This window comes from Mastigoproctus giganteus, chromosome 1 (assembly GCF_048544385.1).
Source record: "Mastigoproctus giganteus isolate SK-2022 chromosome 1, ASM4854438v1, whole genome shotgun sequence".
Lineage (NCBI taxonomy): Eukaryota > Metazoa > Arthropoda > Arachnida > Uropygi > Thelyphonidae > Mastigoproctus > Mastigoproctus giganteus.
The window spans coordinates 168,894,143-168,916,864 of NC_143575.1; the positions used below are offsets into that span (position 1 = coordinate 168,894,143).

At 38.3% G+C, this 22,722-nt stretch overlaps 1 protein-coding gene across 10 annotated transcripts in view; it reads left to right on the plus strand.

Moving 5' to 3' along the window:
• Nucleotides 1–4,874: 4,874 nt before the first annotated feature.
• Nucleotides 4,875–22,722, plus strand: part of LOC150091249 (tyrosine-protein phosphatase Lar-like) — a 1,641,114-nt gene continuing 1,623,266 nt past the window's right edge. For all 10 annotated transcript variants that reach the window (XM_090374921.1, XM_090374965.1, XM_090374991.1 and 7 more), the window contains exon 1: nt 4,875–5,037. The gene's annotated coding sequence lies outside the window, so the exon portion shown is untranslated. The remainder of the gene's footprint in view (nt 5,038–22,722) is intronic.

The window sequence follows — 22,722 nt, forward strand, 5'->3', positions numbered from 1 at the left end:
CTACCCTGTTGTAATTGTAACCTATTGTATCCTAAAAAATGTACGAAATCACAGATTTTATAAAATTTTTACGATACAATTAGGGTACACGTTCATACTTGAGCTTTTCTTCCAGCAAACTGTTGGAAAAATGCACGCATTTATAATAGGCACAATATACTGCGCATCATCGTAGCCTTAGTTGCTTTTGCTCTTAACGCACGTACATAACCTAACCTAACTCTTAAGCAAATGTCGTCTCCCCCTAACACCTGCCAGTGATAATTGCCTCCACTCCCACATTATTATATATATCCTATGGTATTACTTTAAAGTAACCAATAACATTCTGAATATCCTTATTGCAACTAAGTCACCTGTTCAAGTCGCTAGAGGTGAGCCTCCAAAGTGGAGGATTCTCGGTGGCGCAATTTTCTGCAGCCCTTGAACCATTCTTGACTACCCATCCCAATTTCCTAGCGTATGCGATGATTTAAAGCTTTTTAATTCAGTGTAGACCCGTTTCATGTATATACACCGAGAGCAAAAATGAATACCTATATGGCATTGTAGGCTCTACTGCAGGAACTTACGGGATTTCGCAACCCAGAGCTAACCTGTCGCTAAATACAGAAGTGGTTAATGTCAATTCACTTCTCTGCTTCCCAGGTTTGATCATCATCTTCGCCAAATCAGATTGAAACACATGAACGCCTGGAGTAACTAGATCCTGCAACGGTTTACTCTATTGGTAGGCAAATGCCTCGTCATATCCAGAGCAAAACTCGCTTGAGCTTTGGTATGCCTAATGGAGAAACTCAAATGCTATATGGATAATACTATAGATTTTATGTGCACTGACCAGAAAATATGCAGAAACAAGCAGTTCATGAGTCGGATCTTGAAAAACAACACTTTTCTTTCAAGATCCGACTTCACTCCCGCATTATTTTTGGATATCTTCTGAGGATCCACCTGTGGCTTCTGACATAATGGTGGATTCCAGAGGGGAACAACGCCTTTCTATTTGGGTACAATAAACAGATAAGGATTCAAGATTGCCTCCCAGTGTGAATCTAGGAGTACCAAACCGGTGAGCCTTGTGCAGGATGCTTTACAGAACGAATAAGCAAGTCACTTACCTTGGTGTTTGGCGTAAATAACTATTGTCCTGAGCACGAGCGATGTTTTAGCAGTTGGTGCTAGCTTGTGAAAAGCTAGCAACCAACAAGAGTTATACAACAGTTCAATAACTGTGCATAGTTCAACAACATATACAACAGTTCAGTAACTGTAAATAACTTAATGATGTTCAGAAGGTTACTGGTTAATGGTAGCAATATGCGTTCCACACATTTGAGAAGATTATATTAAATAATTAGTTTCATATAATTTTCACGTATGTGTCAGTTGACAGATTATTATTACCGTATGACATTCTTTAAGTTTAAGACATATGGTTAATTGGTGTACAAGTTAGAGACAGCTAATCTTTGAAAGATTTTGAAAGAAAGCAAGTGTGATTTAAAAAATATATATAAAAGGAAAGTATTCATGTATGCCATTTTTTTTTTTACAGTTGATTATGAAACATAAATATGAACAATCGACGGCTGTTTTAAGGAGATGGTGTATCGGCTAAAGCATATGTGACCAGCCAAGACGAATTATGCGATATCAGAACCACTACAGGGCATGTACGCTACGGTACGTACCTTTCCATATGGCAATCGGAACTGTTATTTGGTTTTTTACCTTTCCGCATCCTGCGTATTTGGTGGTGATGGGCTCGAACCCCGGTCTAATCAAGAAGCGTGTGCTACGCACTGCTGCTCCTGCCCACCTGGCTACGGAGGCGCCGCAATCGGAACTACTGCTCTTGCAATGTAGCCATGAGGTAAGGATAGATTGTTGTATTATGTGTAAGGTCATTCATTCATAATGGCAAAGTCGGGATAAAGGATGTCCCGCCTTTGCCATTATTTCAGGTGGTTGCTGAGGTTATTTTGGGTGACAAATTCTTAGCGGTTATGCAGCTTATATTGGAAATGTTATATTGGAGATGTGCATTAACGTATTTATACACGAAGAAAATTCAGTAATTTTAACCAGTAGACGTGAATAACCATTTGTAATTCTGTCTTCGGTTAACTCCTCATCCTGTTTGCCTCCCCACATTTTTTTCATCGACGAGACAGATTTTACTCGCAGTGGAATCTACAACGCCAGAAACTGCCGTTTATGGACTCGTAATAATTTGGAGATTCTTTCCCACAAAACAGTGGGAGGGAATCTACAAATTCGTTTTGCTGTGACTGCTCGATGTATTGACCAGCTGGTCAATTTATCTGTTTGGATCATACATTCTCTTACAACGTCTCTGACAAGTGTATTAATGGAAGATTTTGCAAAATGAACTGCCGCCCTTATTTGACAGGGTTCCTCTGCAAACACGATTGCCGATGTACTTACTACCAGCGTGATGGACCATCCCCACAGCGTGATGGACCATCCCTATTCCCAACATTAAGTGGCACGCGGTATTTGAATGATTGATTTCCTGTCCGATGGATCGGATCTGGCCGTATACCCCACTGGCCACCGCATGGTCCATTGCAGCGTACACATGATGTGAGCAACTTTAAACGAATTTATGATGACGGAAGACACGTAATGCTGCAGTTCTTAAACGTCCCCCTTGTCAAGCGAGCCAAACTGGGCATACAAACTAATGGCACACATTTTGAACAGTTACTGTAGGTTAAACTACATAAACAGTAGAATAAGCATTTTTCCAATTATTTCAGTGTAATGTAAATTTTATCCTAATAAAAATACTTTTTCCCCGTACCAAACTCTTTCAAGTCAAGATACATTTCAAATACCCATAGCTATATAACCATTGAGATTGGACCCATGTTGACATAACATTCTTCACTTAGAGTGTCTTCAAGAATCACGTCCTGAGGTTATGACATAAAGTTGCGGGACACCCTTGTATATCGAGTAATACGAGATCTTGTAAAAGCACAGACGGCTAGATAGAAGTCCCAGTATTCGTTTCAGTTTATTACACTAACTTTAAATTTCATGCTTTCTGCCTCATTTGCTTACTAAAATATATATTTATTTACACATAGACATATATATATATATAAGTGTGACGTTGATCAATTACCCTCGCACTTATTTCCCTTCCTGGGGGCCTCTCAAGATTACTCCAACTTTGCACACTGATAAAATTTTAACACGGACACTAACGAGCTACACCAGTAAGATGATTTCTTATTATCTTATCTTCCCAGTTATGTTCGGATGTGTCAAAGGTAACAGCTTCACCAAAAGTAAATAGAAATGCTTATCTAAATACGTAAGGGACCGACCCCATGAGATAAGTAGACGTTTAAGATAAAGCAGTTGGTGGGGAGCCTGTCTTTCTGACTCACTGCTTCGCCCTAAATATCTCAAGTAAAAATGTACGAAGATGCTGTCGGAGGTCTGTGGCGACAAGACGATGGACTGATCACGATTCTTCGTTTATTTATTCAAAATTTGCGCGCATTTCCCCTATCTTCTGACTTGCAGATTTAGCTGTTTTTAATTCTTTGAAATATGAACGTGCTTAATTGCATTTATTGTCTGTTATAGCGGGCTGCTATCCTGTAGAATACAGTACTGTATAGCGATTTCATCGTTCAACAGCTGAAGGCCGAAACATAACCTCCATATATTACCAAGAAATTGTCTTAATTATGAGCAACGAGTTCATAAGTTCTCGGTACGATCTGCGTTGGACAGGAACATGTCCCATCATTATTTGGAAGGCAACGCAGACTGATATTAAACCATTTCACGCTATTTCAAAGAAACTGATGCATTTATGACTGATTCTGTTGTTGGCAGGATGCGTTGAACCGAAAAGGAATTGAACAGGGAAAAAGTTAAAAACAAAAAAGTTTTGTATAAAAAGTGCGTGTATATATATATATATATATATCTATAGTGTCAGTTATTTGCTATCGTAGGAGACCAGGCATGACTAAACGATACAAAACTGTATTTATTTTTTTGAATGCGACTACTTAAAAATAAATCTGTCTTTTTGAGAAGCTGATTATATGGCCCATTATTGGCCGCGTAGGGATGTCACAGAAGACAAATTTTCGTAATTCGACCTCCAGCTTCTATTCGCCCAGCTGCAATAGGATACCTCGGACTTTTTCTTCATGTATTCTCACAATTTACCACAATCGTATTCTTTCCTTTTCTTTGGACGCCAGAGGAAACAAAAACGAAACATCGGTGAGCGATTTATCATTGATAACGTGCGACCACAGAAATGTCAAGTTCCTGACACGAAATGAAACGTCGAAGAAAAATAAGCATCGAAATGGGGAGGGGGAAAAAAAAAAGGAAACAAACAAACAAACGAAAAAGAAATACCTGTTCCAATTAGCGCTTAGCACGTTTGACTGCAGCAATTGATTTTAATAATCTCGAGTAAACAAAATTCGTTTAACCTTTCATAATGAAAGCAACGAGGAAAAAAATATTTACATTTGTAAATGTTTACCATGAAGTTCAGTTGCTCGGCGTACACTTTACACAGATGGAAAACGATTAATGTCATTAAAGTTGAATAGTTTGGAAACATTAAACGTGCGATTATTTAAATTATTAAAATATAACTTGTACCAGCCGGCCAAACTTCCTTTTTTTTTCCCGTTCCGTTTCAGCCCAAGCTAACTGGCTGAAATAACTTCGATTGCTTTCAGGCGTTCCACAAAAGATGGCGCCACATAGCGTAGAAAATGGCTACTCGCATCGCGTTCAAATTGCGGAGTTGAGGCCATACTAGTAAAGCAGTGGTACTTGTTTGTATCGACGCGGGAGGGCATTGACTGAGTAAAGTGGTGCGAGCGACGGGACCGAATTTAATACAAGTGTTTCATAGACACCTTAACTGTCTTCTGCCATCCTTGGATTTTAACCTTACGTTTCCGAGCAGTTCCAGCCGCATTACGTCGACACAGTGATTTTCCTTTGCAGTTGTACAAGGTAAGCAAACTGAGCAGCGAGCGAGGGTGGTTTTGTACTAGCCAAGCGATCACTGCTGAGCCGCGTTTGGATGGGAATCATGCGGGCAAAATCGCCGACGTACAGTCGTATGCTTAGCCGCAGATTTATCGAGCCTCATTCGTTTGTGCTCTTCGATTTTTCTCCTTTTTTTTTTCTTCCTTCTTTGGCCGCACGTTCCGAAATCGTCTACTTGGTATTCCCTCCGTGAAGTTGAAAGCTACCGACTGAGCACTTAACAGGAATTTAGTAGGACTTAGCCGTAGGATTCACCGTTGAGAGGTTAATTCTGGTGCTGGAAATGCTAGGCGGAGAGATGCGAAATATTTCCGTAACTAACTGCACGCTGGTTTTTTTTTTTTTAAGGGGGTGGAGGTAGGAAAATGAAACTTTCTTAAATTCTTAAGGAGTTGATGTCGTCAATTATTAAAATGAATTTGCCTTTGCGCTTGAATTTAAGTGTTTTTCCCCGGCCTCCTTAGTGAGTTGGATATAGTTTGTTCCCACCCAAATTACAACGCAGTTTTGTGGACTCTTGCTCTATTTTGGGTAATAATTATTGCGTTTTATTGTCTTTGATGTAGTATACATAGTTTGTCTTCTGGAAGTTCTCATTGTGGTCTGGCCAGCACCATTACAACGAGTGGGCGACTGCTCAAGACTCCAGGATGCTATGATACTGGCTTGAAACGAGGATACAACACGGATTAATCCAAGTGCGACTTTCTCAGGGGAAGCGGCACTTGTTTTCTTTTTACCCTGTTGGTGCAGTGGGGTTTTAGGTAAATCATAGGACAAGATGTCGTGGGACGGTATTGCATTGAGCGATAGGTCAGCTACCTCAGTCATATTTGTTGTTCTTTCTCTGTGGTGAGCTAAAAGTGATCTTTGCTCCCCCACTTTCCTCCTTAATTGCTGAAGTTCGTGCAGTTTTCAGTTGTTCCGTATTGCAGTTGGCGTGTACGCTTAGCGAGATGCAAATACTAGCAGAACGGAACGAAATGATTTCGCGAGTGAGAAAATAAACACCCCCGTAGTTTCCTTTCTTGCTATATTAGCGCTGTTAACTATTAAAGTCACACCTACTGTGGCTTGAATGGTCAAGCTTTGCCATTTTTTGCTGAAGTTCGTTTTCATGTTACTAAAGCGTTATAACAATCTTTATTTTGACTTACTAACTGATCCTCAGTTACCCCTTCAACAGAGAAAAAAATTACGAAGTTGTTTGCAGTTATTTGTTGTAAATACGAGTTTTCCTCTAGACTTTATTCTTTGTTCCGAGTCTTAAAAATTCCTTGGAAGCGGTTGCATTTTTCTTCTCCTCTTCCTTACTAGGCAGTGAGCGAGAGTTTTGCTTCTTCGATGTATTCCAGAAAATAAATAAAATAAAAACGAATGCCGAAATAAAACTATACGCGTTATTGTTAAAAATAATAACACCACACGTGTTTTTCACTGCCAGAAACAGTGATTTGCAATGAATTCTTTTGATTATGTATACAATTGTGGCAGACAACGTATTTTGGAATTGCATTGTGTCAAAATACGATTTGATAAAACAAGTAGTCTTTCAAAAGGGTTTCGGCCAGAAACTTTGGACAGTCTTCAATCCCAGTTACTAATCCTTAATTTGAGACTAGGCCTCCGTAGTCGAGTGGTCAGGAGCGGGAGTGCAGTAGCACGGTCTCTTTGAGTAGACCGAGGTTGAAGCCCCTGACTGCTAAATACGGTCGAGCTGCCAACGCGCACTGGACCCGCGTGGCAGATTATGGTCCATTTCCCTTAACATGAATCGTTGAGGAGACTTCCATCCTTCAGTGGGTTGATAATGGCTGCTGCAGTTTTTTTTTTTTTTTATTTGAGACAAGACTTGCTTATTAAGTTTTAAGTAACAGAAATTATAGCAAATATCATTTAACTTTTCGTATCGTTAAATTACTGAGTAAAGATTGATCTTGGTTTTAAGTGACAGTGTTGACAAAACAGGGCGGTTTGACAGTCTGAAAGGAGATTGCTGCTTGCCCTTTATTTCGCAAACAGGCTGTCAATCAAACATCATTGGTCGGCTTGCGGTCGTCAGACAAGAGGAAATATTCACTTTTAGTTTGAGATTTAGTGAAGAAGAAAGAAAAAAAAAAGTACTCTGTATATTTAACCAAAAGCTAGGACATAGACCGCCATATTTTTCCAAATTGAATGATTATTACAGTTTTTTGGGGTTTTTTTTTTTGCATATTGTTATTAAACTTTTTTTTTTTTTTTTTAAATGGGATTCTTGGCTTTTTCCGGGCATATAAAGCATAGAATTACAATATAATCATATGTAGTTCAGTCTGCATGCCAATGTCATTATTCAGCCATTAAAGTAGACGTTCTCTTTAAATGGAAGCTACCAAACAAATAGCAGAAGCATTTCATTTAAAGTGCCGATTTTTGATAGATATCTCAAGTTTTTTTGTCATAAAGTACAAAATGAACGTTTTATTTTTGTGCTACTCTAACAAAAAAAAAAAAAAAAAAAAAACTTAAATATATATTCTGTAGGTACTAATTTTTTTTTTTTTTTTTTTTTTAATTTATTATCTACTTGTTTAGGTGATCAAAGTATATATTTTTGGCGTTTAGCAATTCAGCCATTGTTGGTCAGAAGGAATAATCGAGTGAGACAAAATAATGCAGCACAAATGAATTGCTTCTCTGCACTTTTAGAGTTGGTTGTAACGTCAAATGCGCACGCTTCCAAAGCTTTTTTTTTTTTTTTTTTTTTTTTCCCCAATACTGTATTTCGTCTGGCTTGCTATATCAGTCTTAAAGCATTCACAGGATATGTAGTACCATCGCTGAATTCTATGCTCCCAGCCAAATTTTCCAAGGAACCCCCTTCAACATCCATTCAAAACCGTTGAGCGGAAGGACCTGGCGGTAAGGTAGTTTTGCCAGCGTATATTGTCTAATCTTTCTGGGTTAATTAAGGGCCTACCTTAGTCTAGGGTGCTGCGGACTAGAAAGTTGAATGCCCTTGAATCCGGTGTCCAGGAGTTAAATATTTATATAGACTTTAAATTTCACTTCGGCTCAAAGTCAATTGACAACTTATTGGAATGTAATGTACTTTAAAGTAACAAATTGGAGTGTGTTTTTGCATTCTTTATGAATGGAATCTTCTTTTAACGACACCGCTTATGGCTACGTGAACATCCAAGTTGAACACCTAAGCAGCCAGGATGTGACCGCATCCAGGCGCAAGCTTTCAGGGACTGAAATGAGTAGCATCAATGGGGCACTGCAAAACTATCATACAGAATAATCATTCTGCAATAAAGATCTCTCTCTACTTCCAACTCGGTCTCTAGTACCCGAAGAGTTAGATGACCTAACGGTTGGTTTATATGGTTGTTAAAAGACGCAGGAAAGAGATTCGTTCTGTGCGCCACATGAATTGTAGGTGGCGCAGTGAATTTGAGAATTGCAGTAAATCCAGAGTTCAAGTTAATTCATAATCGTTAATGACTGTTTCAGCTTCAGTCATAGATAGAAAATGGGAACCGTGTGGTCCATTTAAGTTTAGGCTGCTTTTACATGTCAGGCTTCACTTTTCTTTTGTTAGAAATTTTTCCTGGTTGATGGGGTCCGAGAAATTGGTTGTCAGTCAAAATCTTAAAACTCGTTGAGTGTTTTTAATTATGTCGGACCTTCTAATATTTTCCTAAATTATAAGAAATTGACATTTTTCGAGACTTCGTTTTGGAAATCGTACTAACAGAGGCTAAGCAGCGTTTTTTTCGTTTTTTTTTTTTCTTTCCATGTCAGCGTCTGCAGCTCACCTTATGTTTAATTCATAGTGTGCGTCAGTGGCTATTGTCTCACGGGTTTCTTCGGGCCATTGTATAGCGGTGACAGCTTTGTTCGAAGCTCTTCAGACAGTTTTGGCATGCCACCCATGACAGCTTTCATCACACAGCGTTATCAGCTTCTTTAATAGGGTTATTGTTTTCAAATGTTTACGGACACAAGAATGCTTGCATTCACTTTTATACCTCTAACACAAAGGAGAATCTCTTCTTTTATGCATCCAGTCTTTTTCATGAACCACTGGCTCACTTTGCCAGCTGTTTCCTTGGTTTCCATTTATTGGGAACTCTATAAAACAGTGAAAGCCTTGTTATGGAAGTGATAATGCATTTATGGTTAAGTTGGATATCGTGCACTTCGCATTCACCTAGTGGTCATATCATTCCCGTTAAAATAAAAATAATAAAAACTTGCCAGATTCTAATAATACAATTCTTGAATTATAATGCGACCTGCAGTTAATAATGCGGCCGTGTTTGGGCGGCAGGTCGATCTTGGTATTTTGCACATCTGAAACATTTATGTTGAGGGACCATGTTCCCGTAGCCTTTGTTGTTTTAATGAACTTTCGATGTGAATTCACTGCTTGGGAAGATGGAGTAAAGGCAATTTCTCAACTAACAGAATACACACATAATTTGCGGTTATCAAAACTGACACGTCTCTTACCACGCAAGCAAATTGCGACCACGAAACATCTCCAAGTATTGCTAAAGTTGCTTCATTTGGCAGCCTTGCCAGATTTCGTGTTGGCAACGGCCATCTTCAGGCGTCCGTTTTCCGGTGCACATCATTTAAAGAATCTAGCTTAGTGCCGTTCTTATAGTGCTTTGGGGACATTACCTTCCTTTTGTATGCTTCTTGATAACGTGTGTCATATGGTTTTATTATTTTAGTTTAAGTTCAGTATTTCTGGCCGTCTCTCTTTTTTTGTGTTGTAAAGAACGCAAGTACATATTTTTGCTTTATTCAAGAAAATGGTGGTAATCATAAATGGATATGATTTCCCCCCCCCTGAAAATAGTATATTAACTACTAAGGCGCCACCGTATTTGACATCAATATTGCGCATCCCTTGATTTTAAGATAGTTCTGCAGGAATAAATTTCTTGTAAGTTCACCCATCTGTTCTACTTTATATACGCCGATGATCAGTTACTTTTCTTCTTTGAGTGCGCTTTATTTAATTGCGATGAGTAGTGGCCGAATGTTTAAAAAGCAAGACAGCCAAGGTTTTGACATTCACAAATCTTGCATTACAAGTGGACATTACAATAATTGTTGCCAAAATGAAAATGGTTTTTCTTTTTAAGTAGTAACCGAAGAAACTTCCTCTTCTGATGCGTGTAGAAAGAGGAGTTGTCTGATAAGTAATAAAGAGCCATCATTATTTGTGTACTAAAGAGATGTGACATTAAAAGCATTCTCGAAGTGGCGCTGATAAGGCAGGTTTAATGAGCACCCGAAGTGACAGATGGTTCTTTTCCTTCAGCCATTTGTAACTTTGTCATCCATTCGCATACAGATAGAAGTGAATGTAGATAAGTGGACCGAATTCATTTTCACTCGTTGTGACTGAAAGTAAGCGCTGGATCTTTTGAATTGTTGGTGGCACCTCTAGAACATCGTGGCAGAGTCAGTGCAAATAAAAGTTCGTAAGAGCCCGATATTAAAGTTTCTGGAGTGTTGATTGATTGAGTTTCTTTAATGATTGCAGTTTCATAGATTTCGATGAATGTCACAAAGACAAAGGTGTTTGAGAATGGCAAGGAGGTTCTTTGAGGATTTTTTTTAACATCCTCTGGAAATTTAATTCTTGAGGGCAAAACATTGTACCGCACACCACGTTTTGCTACCGAGGAGTAAAATAAAGTCCATTCGCTGCTTTCCCTGTTTATGCACTTCAACTGTTTTCTTTCGTACGCACGACATCGAGTAATTAGTCTCTTCCCCCGAGGTAACCTAGAAGCCCATGAATAACTATGCAATTTCGATGGATACTCAACAGCGTTGCTACCAAAGAAGGGGGCCCATTCAGCGAAAGTAACACGATAAGTGTAGCAAAGCTTTGTCCAAAGCCACACAGCGAACAACAGCACAGATTTTTGTTGTTTCTGCTATGTCATAATATTCCCTTACTCGCAGACACCTGTTTAGCAAACATAGTCACGTCCGAGTCGGACCACAAGCTGCTCTTTGTAACTAGTCTATAACAGGGTTATTGTACTACACAACAGAGGGGGACACTGAACAAGGCTGTTGCGAACGCCAGTTACCTCATCAAGTTCGTCATGTATTTTCCTACTTCTAGCTATAGAGGTCAGGGTTTTTCACGAGTCCAGGAATGATGCCTCGATAATCAGGCTGATATTAATGAGGACACTTTTTTTTTTTTTTCCTTTTTAGAACTGATCCATTTTGTTTCTTCATTATTTTTCCTTTGTTTTAAACTCTGAGGAATTTCGTTCGCTTAATGTATTTACTTTCCTCTGGTGTGTCCCGAATAACTTCGCCCTTCCATGTATATTTAAAAACTCTAATGTTAATGCACGTAATTCCAAACGCTGATTCGCTCTACTTAAGTTATTTCATCTCCTTGCATTTTAGAGTATTTTGGGATGGAGTGTAACGAATGTCCTTTATCGTGTTAACATTGATCGAATCTCTAATTTCCCCGTTTATTGAGATCCCAATCTATTAATTATCCCGTCAATACTTCTAATCTTTTATTCATTGCATTCATTCCCATCATTAAGACATTGATTCTGTTTACGTAATGTACGCAGTCCCCTTTTATCTGTTCGATCGGTTCAATAAATTCTTCAGCCATTCAGAAGAGTTATTTGGTAGCTTCTCTACCGATAAATTACATTTAACCCTTCGAAATATCGACTTTTGGCTGGGGGGGACAATTGCGAAGATAAACACATCTTAGTAGTATTGATGTAGTTATTTTGCTGTGAACAGTAAATTGTCATTATGCAGAATAGCCTGCACGATATTCTAATTTTCCTCCGTTTTCATTCTTGCTTTATTTTTTTTAATTTATTGCGTAATAGCCGAAAGGGCTTTTAAGAGATATATATTTTAATAACTGCCCAAATTGTTTAATGAAATTTAGACTTGCAGATTACAATAGGAGAACAAACAACCAAATTGAAGCAAGCCTTTGCTTACTACATTCTGTGCTGCAGCTTCTATTAGAGCATTCCCTTCTGTTGCGCTGCTCTGCAGTCCCAGTGGCATTGAAAGCAGGGAGGCTTAGTGAAACCATCTTGCAAATCTAGAAGGAAACCCATCTTGAAGTCCCCGCAGGCATTCCATTTATACTGGTCATACTTGCTCTTTAACACATGCTTCACATTTGCTTAGTCTTCTTTAATATGAACAGTGCACAGCAGGAATCGATTGGTCTATTTCCATAGCATTCAAACTTTTACTTGAACTATCTGTGTAAAGGCACCACTCTTCTGGATTTTAACCAATATCAGGATCTCTCCATTGGATTTGGTTAGATTAAAGTCGCTCACTAAATCATCCAATCCCTGTTGATTAGGGACATGTAGCATTTTACTTGAACTTTGAGGTGTAATTCCAGTAATGTTCAGCAGAAACATCATCCATTCAAAAGTAACAATCGTCATGATAGTTTGTGGTCTCTCACCATATTCGAGGTGTATCGAAAACGACTACCACCAAAATATCCCTTTAATGTAGACATGCAACAACCACGGCAGAAAGTAGGTGCCCATGGTTTGATCAATAGGTAGGTGCCCATGGTATTCCAAAATCGGCTTTTTATGTACTGCAAAAATTCGTGCTCCAATGGTGGTATGTTTCCCCTGTTTCGGACCGGTATAAGATCCAAAGACATAGCAGAAAGAGTCATTAATGTCACAAAAACAAAACTTCAATTTCTTCCAAAATATGGGCATCAGAGAAAAACCAGTGACACTGTTTTCAGCACACAAATTCATATAAGAAACAGTTAAGTTAAATATGTCTTGCCACCCAATAACACCATGTTATTTGGAGGCAAGAATTTAATTTTAAGGGCCGTGTTATTAAGAGTTCAGAAACGCTACCTTAAGGAAAAAAAACATGAACGCTGTCAGAATATTTTATAACGGAAAGGCAAAAAAATAAAATACGTAAAAAAAAAAAACAAGAGTTTGAACCTGGCAGTCTAAGGAAATTTTTTTCCAAAAGTTGTTTTCATAAGGTTGTTAGCTGAAGTGTGTTATATGTAATAAAAAATTGTTTCAACGACTTTTAATAAATTTTTTTTTTCTGTTCACAGATTCTAGATGTTGGAAAATTGTCATGAATTAAAGCATTCGAGAATCTGTTTGACTGTACGGTTGATTTTCTCAGTTTTTAAGCAACGTTATGCCATCAAATAAATGTCTGAAAGCTTGAGAGAACAGATTTCAGTCTGTTTACTGGTGCTCCATATTCTGGACAAATTTATTTAATTATTTTTTTTCAAATATATGAAAGGATTTAGCCTCTTTTTTTTTTTCCCATTTTTATGCACAAACAGAAGGATTTTGTTTAACATTTTTCGAAATGTGGTTAGAATGATTTTAGCGATACCTTGGTAGGATTACTGTTTTTAACAATTGATATAAGAACGCCACGTAAGATTGACTAATTAGTTTAATGAATACCGGAGAAAAGGATCTTATTTCAAATGTATGCCCACACATAGTACACCCACTTGTAAAACTAATTAGCTCCTAGGTGACATTTTTAAATCCTCTTTTTGAATTCTGTCATCAGATCAACGGCTGGAGAGTTTTCAATCCGTGCTTGGGCGGTTACAGACTTATTCTAAAAATGTTACATATTTGCAATTATCCCCTGAACTTTTGCCTACAGTAAACTAATCAGTCATTCCCACATGGTGCGCAATGCTCCGTCTTATTTTAATTTTTTTATCATTTCTGTGTAGTGTCACAAAGAATCTCATTGTATATTTTATCGTGGAAAAGTTTTTAGTTTTCTGTACAACACGCGCAGTACGAGTTTATTATTTATCTTGTTATTCCGAGTAAGATTATTAGTCAGTTGGCTGTTAATGCTGTATACAAAAGCGAAAAATAAAACATTTTTATAACAATAATGAAAGAATAACTGAACTTGTTAGACTTTATTGAAAAACTTAGATCATTCTTTTTTGCTCTTGATTAATGGCTCGGTCGTAATCAGCTGAACAGTAATTTCTTATTGCGAAATTGACCTAAGAAGATGGAGATGTGACAAAGAACAAGAAATCAATTATAGGGAAAGTTTTTTTCCGATACGCAAAGACAGTAAGTAACTCAATAAACAAAGGGAAACTTTGCGCAATTAATGTTACAGCTTTTTAATGACAATTGGAATATGGACGAAAACAAACTTTAGGCCAGTGAGCCGATCTTGAAAACATTCTCCACTTCATATCGCCCTTCCTTCCGAATGACCTCTTTTATCCACGCCGCGGAACTTCACAATCATTAAGAGAACAATGTCATTTTCACGCTGCGTGACTTCTTACTACAACGCGCACACACCTTCTCATTTCGGCCGCAAATATAGCGGAACAAATCTTGTAGGTAGATATACCCTTATTTTGATGTTTCAGGGATAAAGACTAATTGTGTCCGATTGGCTGTCTTTTGTTTGGCATTGGTAAATACTAATTAACTCCAAACTAACGTGGATAATTCGTGACATCCTTAGGGACTAGAGAAGTTAATGCGTGTTTCAGTCTGTAGAAGCTACTTGATCAAAGTCGCCTAAATTACGAATAGTTTTGGAAGAAGTTCATTGTCCATGCGCATCATCAAATAGATCCAGGCAATCTATTCTGATTTCATCATGGAAATGTTTAACTTCTTAGAGCATCCGTCATTTCAGGAAGTCCTCGCTGGTAGCTCAGTAGATAGCGTCTCTTTCTCAATCGGAAACTGGATTTTCATCCCACAAAAGAAGTCAGTCCAATGAACCACACGCAGTATGGTTCATTGGACCATACTGCATGTTCCAATGACACTGATGTCTCATGGCCATAGTCTCAGTTGTTTAGGATCGTGGCGTTCAGGATCGCCAAAGATTAAGAACTGTGGTACAGGCAGAAATGTATTACCGGAAACTGCTCAAAGGCACGTGTTTGGGCACTTTTGCTGCAGCTTTCGTGGCAAGAAGTATCAAAATGTTCTGAATTCTTCATATACAGGGTCTACACACTTCTGGGCAGATTTTATTACTACTTGGCTCTCAGTTAACAAGTAATGAAATATCTGACGAAGTGTGGTCGGTGATATCTCCCCTAACTAGGTAATCACTTTTGCAGCTTACGCCTGCAATTTTAATCTCAAAGTTTATGCGTGTAGGGCCACCTTTATGAGATGTATAGTGGTCATCCTATGTTAATAAGATTAATTTTTGAGATCACATGCATCATTAGACCCATTAGCCAATATAAAATACATAGAAAGGTTTCGGTAGGTACAAGTTGAACATAATGTTTATACTTAACCGGTTAAACTTTCCGAAACTCGTTAATTACATAATACAATAGTAATACATATCAATAATATATATAATGACCAATACATGGGAAATTAAAAAATATGTATACGAAATTTACTGCAAGTGATCCATATAATCTAAATTTATCTGCTTGTAGTATACTTAGATATATATGCACAATCCGAAATTCGTAAAGATGGATGGGAATTAAAAAACCCATAGATGCAGAGCCAAAATGACGATCCCCGTCGTCATTGACCAACAACAGGAGACGTCAGAACCCCATTTGGGAGCCCCCTAACAGGAAAACGCGGGTATAGAAAGCCAACACCTAATCCGGAGCGGGAGATGCGCTCCCAAACTGATTCAAAAGAAATAACAGAAAATCAAACAAACCAAAGGACGCCAGCGAGGACAAGCCACCGGCGACTCCCCTAGATCCCTCCCTTCCGGGGGGTACAGTTCACGAGAAATCTCTGTTCCTTAAAGCTGCCTTGGAAACCTTATTTAAGGAGCAACCTAACAGGGTAACCACAGGGCTAAGGGCATAAATCGTGAACCTGTGGAACAAGCTGGACACTCTCTTGACTAGTGGGTACCTGGTCTACCTCTACGGGACGTAAGTGGGGCAACGTTGGGCCTCAGCAGAGGTCCAGTGGATAAATGGCCAGACGAACAACGCTACAAAATGCGGAGATGGGGAAAACCCCTGGTGCCGTTAGACACTGAAAACACTTACACTGTGGTACACGTGACTTTTCAGTCGTGTTTCGTTAGGTCTTAGTCAATTATCTGACGATAATGCTATCAGTTTAGCATATCTAAGCGGCTCGTTCACTCTATTTCTAAAGACAGAGAGCGGTATTAATGACATCTTGGACACCTACTAACCCAGAGGTTCCCAAACTTTCTCGGTTCATGGCGCCCTTTGTGTCCCAGTAAATTTTTCACGGTACTCCTAGGCTTTTATATTTTTATAAATATTTTATAATTTTTATATATATATTAAAATGTTTTCGACCTTTTAATATATATATAAAAATTATATAGAGGTACTAAATAAAGATCAATTATAGATAACCACAGAATTAAAAATATTACGGTACAATGGATACCGTACGCCTTTTTATAATGAAATAAATGTATAAATTAAAAAAAAACTTTAAATAACTTAAACCGAAATTACACGGCACCCCAAGAATGTTGTTGCGGCATCCCTGTTGAAAACCACTACACTAACCTAACTAATTTTAATACAGATACTCATCAACGAATTAACAGGGAGTCCATCTCTGAATGATGGGCATGCCATTGGTAGATGATCCCCAATCACGATGAACACTGAAGATTTTAACCACCGATTATTCGAGAGAGAGAGAGAGAGAGAGATTCCACTTATATCTTCTATCAAATACATTTTCGAATTGTGAAAATGCCTACTATTCTCGTTCTGCCTTTTGCACTGCCCTAAGAAAACATGCAGAACGAAAACTCAAAATGATAGGTTAATTAAAATAATTGAATGGAGTTAATAACACAAACACCACCAGTTATTTTGAAGGGGGGGGTATGTACGTTAGAGGCAGGAGTCTATTGGTCAATATTCTCGCACAATATATGAAGTGATGTCTAAAATCTGAGGAGAGGAGCGCCTTCCTTGTCCCTCCCAGACGATGCTCATGGATAATAGTGAAACGTCAACCCCTTCACCCTAATCGCTTTTGCCAGAAGCTGTTATCATCTAGGAAAGAAGGAAAATCAGCTTGAGACGTAAATGGAAGCAAAGATCCCAGAAGATGCACCCAGAGTAGAATCATTGTTCACCGAGACTGGAAATGCGATTTATTTTTGGGCTCTGCGATTCTGCTTCCCTTTACAGTCTCCGGTAAAGGAAGTTGGTTAGCTAATTAAACATCGTTTTGTCTTTAATCGAATCGCGCGTTATCAAATTTGGAAGTGCCGTGCGGTAGGTACGTGCCTCGTGAGACCACTGGACACAGCTTCGTTCGCCATCCACATCCACGATTCAAATGCCTCTTGGAAGAATCGGGCTACAAATTTAATCCACGAAAGTCTCCACTTTGGCCATTATGTTATTTGCTAATTACGAAGCTAATTGATGAGAGAGACGACCGAATGCTCACAACACAAACGAGAAACATCTCCTTAATTTAATTGAGAACGCGAGTTAATTGTGCAGTACAAGTTTTTTCTTGTGTGTGTGTTTATATTTGTAGCGTTCACAGCCAACCAATTGAGGCTTGATACATTTGTTATTAGGCAGACGGCGTGCAAACTTCGTTGGTATCAGCAGTTAGGGGTAAGTTGGTAAAAAGTTAATCTGTTGTGTATTTTTTTTTCACTAAAAATACGTCAAAAAAATTAAACTCAAGAATGGCTATAATTTTTTGTTTCGTCGAAGGCGTCATTAAAACAAAATTTTCACGGCTGTTCTTCTCCCAGCTGTATTTCTGAGATAGGAAGAAAAGCTGCTATTTCGATATTCATGTAGGCCAAAAGAGAATACATCCCACAGTCTTCATAAATAAGTGGTTTGCTCATGTTAATAGTAGACCGATTTCTTTAAATAGTCATCTAAGAAGTATGATTAAATTCTTGGGTAGAAATCGAAATATAAAGCTTAAGTGCGGCTTTGTCGCCATAGACAGGGAGCTAAGAAAGCGTGTGGTGGGCCAGTACAACAGTATTCAGAGGCAGCGTGACAAAAGATCTCATTGGCGCTTCCAAAACTAATACCTTTGAATTCCTTTGCACTAAATTCTTCTCCGATCTTCGAGCATAATGCTCCACACAATGGATACAGCGAGAGAAATGCCGCCTAATGCCATCCACGCTGTACGGATGAACGCGGGAATCTGCCACGAGTTCCTTGGCATGGTTGCGGTTTGCCTTCCTTGAACGTTTATAATAAATTTGTCTCCACGAATTAGCGTCGAATTCGATAGCCCTTTTGTCGCTGCTATGTATGGACTATCACTTGCCTTCGGACCTCATTTGTTCATCAGAGTACTTAATTACGTTATGGTCAAACGACTTACTGTAGAAGAAAGATTATGAACTTGCTGGGTTTTATACATTGCATAGCAGCGATCTTTATTTAGAGACCGATACTTTAACTGAGAGAAATTAAAATCGAAAGAGATGGCAGGAAATACAGTAAAATATGTACGAGATGTTGATCGATGGTGATTATATGCAAGTATTTGACTATTTGCAGTCTAAGAATAGTGTAGAATAGTCAAAATAAATAAAATGTTCTGTTTATACTATAGGATGACCATAATATCAGAGTGGTTCAAAAGCTGGATAATTCTAGAACATCACCATGGTCAAATGTACTAGATTGTGTGGAAGTCAACATTTGAAGACTGATGAATATTTAAATATATTTAATCGTAGCGTGCGGTTAGACCGCATAATATGCAAATCGGCCCATTAATACTTAATAATGACGTAATACACAATAAACCTTACCTGCTGTATTAGGAGAGCGCGCACTAAGGCCTGAATACCTGGTGCGCCAAAGTTTTCCCAAGGCGAAGACGTACCACAAACTAAATGGGTTGTGAGTTTATGTACATTTTTCATTAACAAAGTACGAGACATACACCATCTTTTGAAGTTTAAGTTTTATAGATTTAAAGTGTTAAACCTATGAAAATTAATGGGAATTGAGTTAGATTAATTGCACTGTTAATGAGTTGATAAAAATTACTGCTTTACTGTTTAGGTAAGGCACAAACGGAGAGCTCGACAGCGTAAAATCGTCAGTTACGTTCTTTACAGTATAGTTTAACTACCATATAGCCTTCAGCAGGGTCCAGTGGTATGATTTGTGATGGTTGTTAAATGGTAGGAGAAAACAGCGTTCGAAAATCTCGCGGGGAATCCAAGAATTTGTGGTTTCACCTCTGGAATCACTAAACTTTTTTTTTTTTTTTTTTTTTGTTTATTCATTGAACTTTTGAACCCCGCTGACCTTGCATATGGAAAAAGTGAATTCGAATTTCGTCAAGGAATATGCATGGTTTTATTTTTATTTCTTTCACCACGATAGAAATTGTCGATCTCAGGCGGAAGTTTCAATGTTTTTATGCCCCGAAACTCGGGTTTTCATCCTGTGAAACTGGCAGACTGACCATAGACAACAGTTTACAGACATGGTATATTGACTGACGCCTCATGGACCGTTTGAGAAAAAAATAAAGCCCAAATATTATGGAAGATGGACTAAGAAAATAACAGAATGGTACCGAAGAGGAGCTAGAAGAAAAGCTGGAAGACAACGGCGGAGATGGATAGATGAAATTCATGAATGGCCATTGCACAAAACAAAACGAACTGGAAAGTTGCTGGAGAGGCCTTCATCCTGCAGTGGATTGAAAATGGCTGATGATGATTATAGAAGAGCCCTACTTTACCTCTCCTCACTCTGAGGTGGGCTAATTACAATTCCTGTCGAAGAGGATTTTAACAAGTCAAGTTTTCGACTGAATTTGAACCCAGACTTTCCGAAATTAATGGCAACTGATGAACTCGCTATAGTGTGAAGGAGGCTGTTCTCTGTCGCAACCTTCCATAAGAAAGTGCATCCGTTGCCAACTTTTCTGCCTTCTCAACCTCTTACCTTTGCATTCTACTGAAGTATGACAGATTCCAACCTTTTTGTATTTGGATCACCGTGAAAAAAAAATTAGGAGAGAATTAAATGATACTGGACTGGGCAACAGAAAAATAAAAGATCGTGTTTTAAAACAACAGATACCTTTACGATGCAGTACCCTATCTTTGATAATTAGGGAGCGGGGGGGGGAATGATCTCTGCTGTGGTTATCATTATTGAATACAATCTTTAGAAGTAACATTTCCTCTTTTGTTAGCAATCATCTGACTGCTTCAAAGATGTGTTCGCTGTTATTATTTTTCTTTTCGATAAATAAATGCGTATATTGGTTGTAAAATAAACATCAGTACTCGTTTATCCTACGAAACACTTTTTGTGGCGCCTTATCGCAAAGTAGCCGTTAGGTAAATGATTCGGCTGCTGCTCTTAGCTGTTGTCGTACGAACGTACACTGTAAGATCTGGTGGCGCCAGCGACACGCACGCACAATGCGACTGAAATCATGGTTCTCAAAACACCCAGTGACCTCAGGAAAGTAAACTAAATATTCACATAATGGATATTCATCTAATAGTTTCTTTTAAGGCTCCGTTTGAAGCTTCCATTGCTGGTATTCATATAGCATTGCAACCCGCAGACTATCTTTCACATCAATCGAGTTTAGAGCTGTTTCTAATTGTCAAAAAGAAAAAAGTTTATTTATTGCTTCTTTAAACAGATCTGATAAATGTAACGGCGAAGGCGTCAATGAAACTTGTTTTCTACCTGTGAAGAGGTGATAGAATATCTTATGTTCCACGCCAGCGAATGGACTATACATTAAAATGACATTTTTAATCCAAAGCCTGAGAGTGTAGTCATTGGGTCATATTTCAGCATTAACTTTAATCCTTTATAAACAACATACGTGGATACTCTGTTGTTACACCTACAGACTACACGTTATTCCTGTGAAGCCATCTTGTAAACGTTTACCTGTAGTAGTTCATTATATATATGTAATTTTTCTCCTTCTTCTCAGCATGAATAAATGTTGTTTGAACCCATCCGAACTGCTTAAATTTTGTGAGGAAACTCGGGATGATGATCTGCGAGGCGGTTTTCCTTCACGCCACTGTTGAACATTGGGTATCATAACATGCGCCAGTACGCGGGGCATTTTGGTTCAGTGTGACCAGAGGGGAAGAGCAAGCACACCATCTCGGTGTACTAAGGGGTATTTGTGTGCTACCGATAAGGCCGTAATTTATGACTCCTTACTTCTACTCGTTCTTGCCGACTACAGTAATAAATTGTTCTTTATCGTTATTGATACAAAGTTCGCTTAACTGGATGATGTAAATTGGATATAGAAAATGGGTTTACGTGAAAGTAGCTGCAGTAACGATCATAGATCTTTTCGCTGGACACGCTTTCATCTTTCTTTTGCAGCTCTTGTTGTTTATCAAAGAATAACGATGGTACTTTTTTGACGATACTTTGGCTGTCTGCATAAGACTTGAGGAACTTTATAGAATCTTTGGAAAGAAACTGATGTATGATGCAGTTAAAGCGGGTCGAAAATATCTTTCTGTATTCGCGTACACAACGTCTGTTCAGAGAGTAATCTGCTGTGACCCGTGAATTGTATAGAAAACCTCTATTTTGCATGATGCTATTATTACAATTTTAGAGATGATTCTAAAGTTCACGAGAATACAGCCAGTATTTTATGCCTCTGCTGTCATGAATTAAGCGGTTTGTTAATAACTGCAGAATATTAACGCTTTAATCACAATATTAAATTAATTTCAATGCTTTGTGCTTGCTGCATTTGGAGACTTACTAAGTAATTTTGAAACATGGATTCCATTGTCAAGATATTTCTGAAGTTATATAGAAGACTTAAAAAAGAATTTACTGCGTATAAAGTTACCTTAATTTTAGATTAAAAAAAATAATAATAATAAATAGCATTCACATCTGTCGATTTAAATTTTCCAAAACTAAAACGTTTAATTTTTGGAACAAAATATTCAAGGAAATACGTAAATATATAATTATAGCAGAGTGGTCAAATAACAGTATAGAGTTACAAAAATGGCCGACCGGGCTAGCCAGGTGGGTAAAGTGCCTGCCTGGCAACCTAAAGGTAAGTGTAAAGTGTGTTCGTGTCAAACGGCACCAGGGGTTTCCCCCATCTCCGCGTGGTTTTCTTTGTGGGTGTAACAGATCACTGTTAAGGCCAGAGATTTAAAAGTGTATGGGATTTGGAAGTATTGTGTTGTGTATCGTTGTTCCTCTGGCCATTTAGCCGCGAGACCCCTGCTGGGGCCCAACGTTGCCCACACTCAGCCCCGTGGAGGCAGACCAGGTACACCCAGCATAATTATTTACTCTGGCAGGCCCTGCCACCTAATTTCCTGAGATTTCAGTGGCTAGGGCCTAAAAAAAAAAAAAAAAAAAAAAATAGTAATAATAAATAAAATAAAATAAATAAAAATAATAATAATAACGCGATTTTAGGGGGTGGTTCGCTAATGAGGTTAAGTTTCGGAATTGATGCACGATTTGGCTGTTATAATTTGGAAGTTTAAGTTTTTGTCGTGTGGGGCGTACACTGATGTATAGAGAGAGAGAGAGTGGGGGAAAGACAGAAGTATGAGGCCAATAGG